Source organism: Aedes aegypti, chromosome 1 (assembly GCF_002204515.2).
Source record: "Aedes aegypti strain LVP_AGWG chromosome 1, AaegL5.0 Primary Assembly, whole genome shotgun sequence".
Classification (NCBI taxonomy): domain Eukaryota; kingdom Metazoa; phylum Arthropoda; class Insecta; order Diptera; family Culicidae; genus Aedes; species Aedes aegypti.
The window spans coordinates 244,162,858-244,173,337 of NC_035107.1; positions in this window are offsets into that span (position 1 = coordinate 244,162,858).

Below are 10,480 nucleotides of genomic sequence, written 5' to 3' on the forward strand. Positions count from 1 at the left end.
ATGATTTAGAAAATTCGTGCACCCAACATAGGCTACTTGATGAGACTCACGTTTTGAACTGCTGTACTGGGAGAGCCACGTGATTTTCGCGAAAATTCAAGCCTACTACTATTACCATTCCCAGCACTGCTCACTGTACCCACATTTGCCAGCTCTAAATTTAACGCGACCTGACAATAGTTAGCCTCTTTGGTTGGTGCAGCGGCTACCCTACTCCACTGCCCATGCATGAAGTCACCAGCTATCACTACTGGCTGCCGATTAGCTAATTTAGCTATCATCCTGTCGACCATGTGGGAAAATTCCCCAATCGACCACCTTGGGAGCGTGTAACAATTGCAATACAGTATGGCCCATAAAAAAATGCGAAAATTGTTTGAACGTGAATACAGAATCCACAAGCGTTATTTTCATTGTTTTTGCTAGTGAATGTAATTTCTGATTATTGTAGTATATTCTGACATAACTTCGCTATCCAGGACAATTTTTGTCATATTTTTCTTACTTTCCTAAATAATATAATAAAGCAAAGAAGTTCGAAGGTTTTGTCCGCCCAAAGCAAGAAACAGCGTCTGATTGTCGTATACTCTGGTGATAAACTCTCCACCTTCAAAAATCATACTTTATTGTTGAAAATTTTAGTTTGTTCGGTATCAGAGGATGGAGGAGTTCTTAGAGAACGTGTTTTTCATGATCACAATAAAATATTTTGCCAGGGTCATAGTTTTTAGGGCATTTGCGTCTTATAGGTTTGATATGCCTTTATTTTTTGTAAAAGGTGAATAAAAAATATATACGGAGGCCTATAACAGATTTTTGAGGATGAAATTTGTTCCTTCGGTTAGAGACATCTTATATCAGTACTAGCTCATAGGTTTTTAGCAAAACGGAGCCACTTATCACACTTATATGAAGGTTCAATCAACGCTCTCCGAAATGAGCCGTTTTTTCGAAAATATGTTTAAGTCTCCAATGACCCAGGTATGAATCAATTCTATCATTTGATATGGGCGTATGCTGGAGACAAGGCCTGTGAAGAAGCTGACGTCATCGTTGATGTTTTAGAAGCTTTCATCACACAAATATTGAACTCGACGTCCGCATGCTAAAATTTGAAGGTATGCTTCCAATTGCTCTCTGGTAAGGTGAAAATAACAGATAAAAATCATGTCCAATGCGAAAAACTGAATCTAAATAGATTATACATTACAAGTAATGAATAATATTTATGTTTCATTCACATTTTCTATGTAAAAACTACCATAGAACATGATATGACGATTTTCGCATTTTTTTATGGGCCATACTGTAGAATACGCCGTTGATTTTTGGTATCGCAAAACCGTCATTTGAGATAGACACTACTTCTTGGATTGGGTATCGTCCTGTTGATAGTTACACCACGCCAATCTAGGTTTCCGAGACTGACTGCCAAAACAGCTGCTGGGCTGCATCACAGTGGTTTAAATTTAACTGTGTTACTGCCGTTTTGGCTGCTCTGATACTCCGCTTGTGTCCGGACATTTGGGTCCGCCTGTTAATTGTCCGTTGTCTGCTCTGTCGACACATATTAGACATTTAGCGATTTGCTTACAATCGCTTGCCCTATTGCCTAGGGTGCCGCATTTTTTGCCCATCTTACTTCTGTCGGGACCATTACAATTTCACGACTTATAGCCCTTCCCGAAACACTTGCAGCAAACTGGGGACTGTTGTATGCTCAACCGGCAAACCGACCAGCCTACTTTCGCTTTGTTGGCCACCTATGTGCCCTGCGGGCCCTTCCTAAGGTAAATGGCCTTACTGGCTACGTCGATGTCACACTGCTCTTTGAGGGCAGCCGAGACCTCCACTGCATCGGTGATTTCATCCAGATTTATACACTGGAGAATCGCTTCTGCAGTCAGGGATCTTACATCAACCTCGACACCAAGTACTTCTTGTGCCAGTTGCTTATAGACTGCGATCTTTTGCTTGGCGTCCTTCTTTAAGACTAGGATCATCTCAACAATCCTAGTCCGCCTTAGACTCCGCACATCTGCGCCCAATGGTGATAACTTCTCCGTACGCTAACGTAGATGAAGAAAATGCCGGTATCCAAGTTTCTAACGCCGAGCTGATAACGATTGCGAAATAATTGAGGCTGAATAAAGCTCCTGGGCCAGATGGTATCCTCACTGTAGCACTAAGGCCAGCAATCTTGGCGTTTCCAGATATATTTAGGACAGTATTGTAGCGGAAGGCTACTTCTCAGACAGATGGAAGGTGCAGAAGCTGGTGTTGCTACCAAAACCGGGAAAACCACCTGCTTCATATAGACCAATATGCTTGCTGGATACTCTTGGTAAACTTCTGGAGCAGGTCATCCTCGGCAGACTGACGATCTACACGGAAGGCAAGAACGGATTGTCCAAAAGGGAGTTCGAATTCCGTAAAAAATACTTCGACGGTGGATGCAATTCGGACCAGGGGTGCCAAGTTATTTTTTTTTTTTTCAAAAAATCAGATATATATTGAAATTTTGTCTGGAAAAGTCTGGACCTCCTATGTCGTATATGGAGAACCTTAAAAAATATTTACAGAACCTTTCAAATTTATTTCAAAATTTTAGCTGGATGTTCCAGATTTTTGTGAAATAGGGCCTCAAAAATCTGGAATTTTCCAGACAAATCTGGAAGGTTGGCAACGCTGATTCGGACAGTCATCGTGTGCGCGGAAAAAGCGTCCAAGCAGAAGAGGAGAGGCAATCCACAGGTATCTATACTTGGTCCAACACTGAGGAATATGATGTACGATGGACTGCTAACCTTGGCATTGACATTTTCTGGCGGTAACTGGCGAGACTGCGAAGGAGATGGAGATGCTGACGGTGGAATCACTAGACACCATTGAATCGTGGATGAATGGAGTCAAGCTGCAGTTGGCTCATCACAATACGCAGGTGGTGCTGGTCAGCAACTGCAAGGTGGTTCAGCAGTTCGAGATCAACTTCGGAGAATACGTAATCTCTTCGAAGCGCTCTCTAAAGCCCCTTGGAGTAATGGTCGACGACAGACTATACTTCAACAGCCAGGTAGACTATGCCGATGAAAGGCAGTGAAAGCAACTAACACTGTAGCTACGGTCATGCCCAACATTGGAGGACCAAGAAACAGTACGACGCGTCTTCTGGTGACTGTATCATCATCCATACTGAGATACGGAGTTCCGGCTTGAGCTGCAGCGTGGACGAACAAACGCAATCGAAAGAAGCTGGCAGGTACGTTCCGGCTCATGGCTATACGCGTGGCGAGCGCACTATATCGTCGAAAGCAGTGTGCGATATCGCCGGAATGATCCCCATCTGCATCACTCTGGCTGAGGACATAGCATGCTACCAGCAAAGAGACACTAGGAATGTGAGGAATACCATCAGAGTGGATACAATGGCCAAAAGGCAGCAGGAGTGGAATAAATCGGAGAAAGGAAGGTGGACCCACAGGCTCATTTCTAACGTGTCTACACCGACGACCATGGACATGGAGAAGTTAACACCGGCAAATAGTCATCGGGACGCCTGTGAACCGGAAGCTTCCCTTCACTGGAATCGCAGGACCGACCTCGGCATCTGCCCGGATAGCATCGGTTCGGGAGATCTTCTGCCGCCGGGTATATCTTCGTCGGAGTTAGATAGACCCACCGTCGGGGACTACTCTAAGTAGTACGAAGCGTATCACCGGCTTGAGTTGTCGGATCGCCAGTGAACCGGAAGCCATCCTCCAACCGGAATCGCTGGACCGACCTCGGTATCCAACTGGTCAACCAGGAGAGTTCGCAGAAATGCACATGGGCGTCTATTAGAAGTTCAACAGGACTCTGACGCAAGGCCTGCCCAAGGGAAGTAAGCCTCGTCGCACAGATAGCTGTCCAAAGTCCCGGCGAGATCTTCAACCGCCAATTGGGCAAAACGAGAAATGTCGTAGTGAGCATCGTTTTTGACGACATTAAGCTCCAAAAGCGAACTAGCCGAACAGCTAGAGGCTGAGACTGACAAAGTGCAAGAGCACAGCCTTCTCCCGATGAAATTGCAATGGTAATGAGGAACTACTTTGAAAAAATCATACAAATTGTTTAAGTATACTTAGAGGTATCTGAAACTTACGATATGAGGTTTTTTGAAGTTGTCAAGATTTTTATTTGGTCAGTGTGGTACCAGAAACCTAAATGCTCATCACTCAAAGACGGTTGCACAAAATTGCTTCATTTTTTCACATCATGAATATCAGAATACGATAAAACTTTAGAAGCCTGAGATATATACGTAGATTATGATTACACATCGGTCCCCAAAGAATTTCGGAATATCTCTGGATCCACATGATCAATGATCAATGTTGACACAGAATCTCAAACTAGAAGAGTTTTTTGAGAACTTGTGAGAAAATAGTGTACAAATACCGAGAAACAAAAAAGTTATCGCTATTTGATTTTTTTCCTTGCGGTAAAAAATGAAGCTGACGGTAGAAGGTCAAATATGGTCACTTGGTTAAACATCAATCTACGAAAAATTCATGCAAACTCCTTTTAGGTACGTTACACAAATTCCATTTACGTCAAATTCTATGTTTGTTCCTCGGCAGCGCTGTGGAAGATAAGGCCTGGTTTTCCGGCAAAACCAATTAGGCTGATACGTGCTACGCTGGATGGTTTAAAATCAAGTATTCAGATTGTAACCGATTTGTTAACTTCGTTTGTGACGTTAGACGGATTGAAGCAGAGAGACGCACCTTCGAATTTTCTTTTCAACATTGTACTCTACAGTGCTATCAGAAGATCTGGCGTACAGAGAATCTGCACTATCATCACACAATCGCACATGCTCCTTGGCTTTGCGGACGATATCGAGTAGAGGAGGCCTTCGTGCCTCTGAAGAGGGAGACAGTGAAAATATGCCTGACCATTATTTTTACCAAAACGAAGGACATGGTTGCAGGTTGAGATAGAGGCAGATAGTGTAGGGGCTGAAGAAGTTGAAGAGTTGAGTTTGTTTACCTTGGAACACTTGTGACCTGTGACAACGACGTTTCCAGCGAAGTGAATGGACGTGTTGCGGCTGTGAATTGGACCTTTTACGGACTACGTAATCAGCTTAGATCCCGCAACTTCTAGACGCTAAAAGAAGGAGATTGGAAGGCCTTCGGTGTTTTCGAGCATAAAATGCTGTGGACAATATTCGTTGGGATACTCGAAAATGGTGTTGGTGCAGACACCTGAATTAGGAGTTGTATCAAGTGTATAAAAATGCGAAGATTATTAAGCGTGTGGAATACGACAGACTTCAGTGGGCTGCTGACTTAGTGCAAATGTCAGGAGAAAAAAAATGTGAAAACAATATTCAGCATGGAACCAGGTAGAGGTTGGCCACTTCGTGGAAGACCACGAATACGCTGGCTGTACGCAGTGGAAGAGGACCTGGCAACCCTAAACGGCCAGAGCAACTGGAGAAGTATCGCCCAAGACAGACGAAGATGGAGCTCTACAATACGCCCGGCTATAGCGTGACGGCTGTAGTCATCTAGGTACAAGTACGTACCCCATTCCCTTAAATGGAGTTTTCAGTGTTTTGTTGTATTGAACAAATGCTTATTTTTATACTTGAGCCATAAATTCAACGAAATTTCAGATATCCTAGGATTGCTACCTACGGGCAAACCTTATCAAGTCTTTTCAAAAATTGAACAGTAATTCTCAGCATTTGTTATTCAATTTGCAGAGCTTCTCTGAGAGCTTATTTGCCACAAAATTCTTCTTAAAATCCGTTTAATTTGATGTGAATTTATTTCTTACTTCGATCGTTTCGAGTCATGTCACAAATAGGTACAGTCAACTTTCGTTCGTTGCACTAAACCTGTAGCCCACTTAGTGAAAGACTTTCACTAATCGGGCTGAATTTCAAGCTGTCAAATAACATATAACAAAAGAAAATTAGAGTTACCAACATCGATAAATTGGGTCAGAAGATGACGTTCGCCTTCGTTTTAGGTGGGCTATAGCCCAACTAACGGGAGCCCAATTAAAACGTAGCCCACCTAAAGATAGTGCGATGAACAAAATTCGACTGTACTGGATCTGACTATTTGACAAGAAAACAATCTAAATCGGCTTAGCATAAACGATAAATCATTCGGCAAAAAAAATCAACAATCGAACACAAAACTTATCTGTTGCAAAACGCTCTCCAGAAGTTTGCTTCCTGCAGTAAATCTCCACTCACAGTCTTCAGAATGAAATATTCTCACCCGCTGTGGTTGGGAAAAGAAAAACTTTCCGAGTGGCACTTCCGTTGCGCAACCAACCACCAGAATCGAGTAGTGACAAAGGCGAACGCAGAAAAGAATTTCCCCCTTAACGACCTTTAGTTGTTCTTAAAGTTCCACAACTATACAGTAGGGTGCGACTTATTTTTCAAAAGTTCTCTAAACCAAAAATTCGTATGCTCTACTGAATTCTAATCACATTAAAAGAGAAACCTCAAAATCTGAGCCAAAAATATTAAAATTTAAAGGTGGCGCAAGCGTCTTGAAGGTAAATTTTCAGGTTATGAAAAATGACCTTCAGTGAAGTAAACATAACTTTGTTATTTTTCAACCGATTTTAAAACTTATAGCATCAATACCTTCAACATTTAATTTATAAAAACTCTATAGAACATCAAATCTGTCTAAAATCAAAAATAGTTTAAGTTACAAGTTTTTCAGCAAAGACTGAACAAAAACATGATTTTTTAACGAAAAATGCCAGTTTTTTTAATATTTTGCCAGTTAAATATTATCTCTAAAGCTGAAACTGGTTTTTCTCATTTTTTTAACCTTTGTGAATGACTTTGCAACAATTTTTAAATAATTCAGCAACAAAAATATTTTTGCGTATGTAAAATATATATGCACCATTCAACTCCTAATTAAGGCAAGATGCTTTATAAATTTAAGTTTAAAAGAAAAAATGCAATTTCCGGCGAAAAAAACTTAAATAATCAATAAAAATTTGATTTTTTCATTGAAAAATCATGTTTTTGGGTAGTTTTTGTTGAAATACTAAGTCAAAACCATTTTTTAGAAAAATGTGTTCTATGAACAATTTAAAAACAAATAAATTTGCTTCAAAAGCATGAAAAAAGATTCGGAATCGATTGAGTAATTATGAAGTTATGGACAAACAAAAATGATTTTTTTAGTAAAATGAGGAAAAATTTTGATAAAAGTATTTTTGACTAAGACTAGTTTTGATTTTAGACAAATTTGATGTTCTAGAAAGTTTTTACAAATTTAATTTTGAAGGTATTAATGCTAAAAGTTTCAAATTTGGTTGAAAAACTACAAAGTTATGTTTATTTCACTGAAGGTCATATTTCATAACTTAAAAATTCACCTTCAAGACGCTTGCGCCACCTCTAAATGTTAATATTTTTGGCTCAGATTTTGAGGTTTCTCTTTTAATGTGATTAGAATTCAGTAGAGCATACGAATTTTTGGTTTAGAGAACTTTTGAAAAATAAGCCGCACCCTACTATACAGTCTAGCTAGAGCAAACAACAAACAGGGCCGTTGTACATCACGCGTGAATGTTGTGCTGTGTTGTACTATTGCTTTTATATTGCACGAGCCGTTTTCTTTGCTGGTGGTCTGTGTGGCGTGTGGTTGTGGAAAAGCTCCCAATAACTGCACAACTTGAATGCGAACCCAGTAATCCCACAGAGTGCACTCGTCGTCGGTTCCCGGGTAGAGGTGAATAACAAAATAATGCTGAAATGAGAACATTTTTTGCAATTATCTTCATCTTCTTTCTAGCGTTACGTCTCTACTGGGACAGAGCCATCTTCTCAGCTTCTTATGAGCACTTCCACAGTTATCATCTGAGAGCTTTCCTTTGCAATTAACCATTTATGCATGTGTATTATCATGTTGCAAACACGGGGCCTTCTTTAGCCGAGTGGTTAGAGTCCGCGGCTACAAAGCACAGCCATGCTGAAGGTGTCTGGGTTCGATTCAGGATGTTTTAGTTGGAAATTTCGTTGACTTCTCTGGGCATAAAGTACCCTTGTACCTGCCACACGATATACGAATGCGAAAATGGCAACTTTGGCAAATAAAGCTCTCATTGCTCACGTAGTGCTCATAAGAACACTAAGCCGAAAAGCAGACTCTGTCACAGTGAGGACATAATGCCAAGAAGAAGAAGCTCGAAGATACTCTATGCCCTGGAAGCCGAGAAAATTTCCAACCCGAGAAGATTCTCGACCAGTGGGGTTCAAACCCATGACCTTCAGCTTGGTCTTGCTGAATAACTACGCATTTACCGCTACGGCTATCTGGGCCCCTGAAGAGTTATTGAGGTATTATTTTGTATTCAATTTATCAAAAATAACTTATCATGTAATAAACTTGTTTCTATACTTTTGTTATTGGTTCGTTATTACAATGGCAAAATAAAATATTTTTAGGTTTTTACCATACAAATTGAATTATTTTTTTTTTGTTATTTCTATCTCAAACAAACAAATAACAAATTTTGATATTCAACCGTTCTATTTCAATGGCAGAATTGGACATTTATTTGCAATTCTCCACCACCCGGGTTGGTTGTTAGGTCACATTTTCCCGAACAGTTCCTACTGTATGGGACTTCTTCCACGGCTTGAACAACAGAAGTGTGCTTCCAGCGGAGAGCTGCGGTGCCACTGAGCCAAGGCGGAAGGAAGGAAACTAAAGGGCGCAGCGAGCTTCGTCGACCAACAACAAAACAGGATTTGTAAACATTTATTTTCCCCGAACCACTTCCGGTAGTCGTCGTCGTTGCAGGCTGCACATTCATGGTGTGGCGTGCGACAGAGGATCTCAATTTGTCGTAAAAGTTTACTTCTCGTTATTTTTACACCAATTTTCAACAAGGTTCCATAAATCATCTATTTTCAAATTATGTGTCGTAGTTCTTTGTTCAGTAGTTCTTTGCAGAATCTCAAACACTATGAAAAATTTCTTCAGTCACCATGTTGCTGTAGTCATTCCATAAAAAATAAAAATATTTAATGTCAGGCAGAAAAAAGCTCCTATGAAAAAAAAAATAACACGCTGAGCTATATCTATGAAATCTCTAAATTACAAAATGCTGTTTTCATAAGACCATGGTGGTACCAGAACTATTACCAGAATCGATTTAGGGACAACATATCGAAAGACAAAATGTCTAAATACAAAACGTCGAATAATAAATCTTCAAGCTGCTTAGTGGAATATCTATAAATACAATCATTTCTCCCTTACTCGATATTGAATGGACCACCGAGTTAGGGAGGTATCGAGTTACATAACACAAAACCAATGCAACTGCGATCCAAGGGACCATCGAGTTTGCCATGAAAACCAACTTTTTCAATGGTTCTCTAACTCGATATCGAGATACGGAATATCGAGTAAGGGAGAGTTAACTGTACATGAAAACCGAATTTAGTACCTTACCATTAAATTCCACTAGAGTTTGTATCCTTTGACAGATACGCGTATTTCGACTTCAACTGTAAGGCCGTTTTCAGTGTCGTGTACTAGGCTTGACTTACAAAACGCCGAAAGCGGTAAATTTCCTACATTGTTTCTAGATTTATTTTTCGCATCGTGTTCGATTGAATGTGCTATGAATAATAGAGATTCTCTATTGATGTCTTTCATTTTATTTAGAAGATGTGTCCAATATTTCCTCGTAGAAATCTGCATTTATTTAGTCGTTTAACTAAGTATGATTTTTTCATATACAGTAACCTGTCCCTTATTTCTATATTTTGTTTCTCGATATCGGTTAGAGTACAAATTGGTCACTTTATAATAAATTTAAGATGTCCTGGGACCTAAAAATAGTCATTTTTAGGATCATTCAAATGCAGGAAACGTTGTTACCCAATTTAATCGATTCTCAAAAAGTTCCACCGATTCCGGAAACTATTTGTGACTTGAAATTTGCTTACCTCCAGGGGCATGAAAGCACAGCACCCTTTTCTTCCGACCTGACCCAGTTTCTCACCGGATTAACTCCGGCCATAGCAATATTCCCGAAATCCTTTGGTCACTTTTAGAAGCTAGAAACAGTACTAGACAGAATAAAGTACGCTTTGGCTGTTTTTTATTCAAAATGGTCAAGTTTGGAGTTTGTGTGCCAGTCTACTGACAAAAATGAATGAAATCCGTTAAGTATTCGCTGAGCGGTGAGAGTTTTAGTATTTTTTCTTTCACTCAGGCCTTAACGGGTTAAGTGAATACCCCTATTGTCTTGATTCGATCCAGAAAAATCAGGCAACAATGATGAAATTTCATCCAGCTTGAACAGCCAATCAGGCTCCGCATTCGATCCTAGTTGTTCACCAGAGTCGATGCTCACAGGATTTTCAGCTGCATTGTGTCCAGCCCCAAGCATCTTCAAAATTCACAGGTTGTCTCTTGATCCAGCAAAGGAT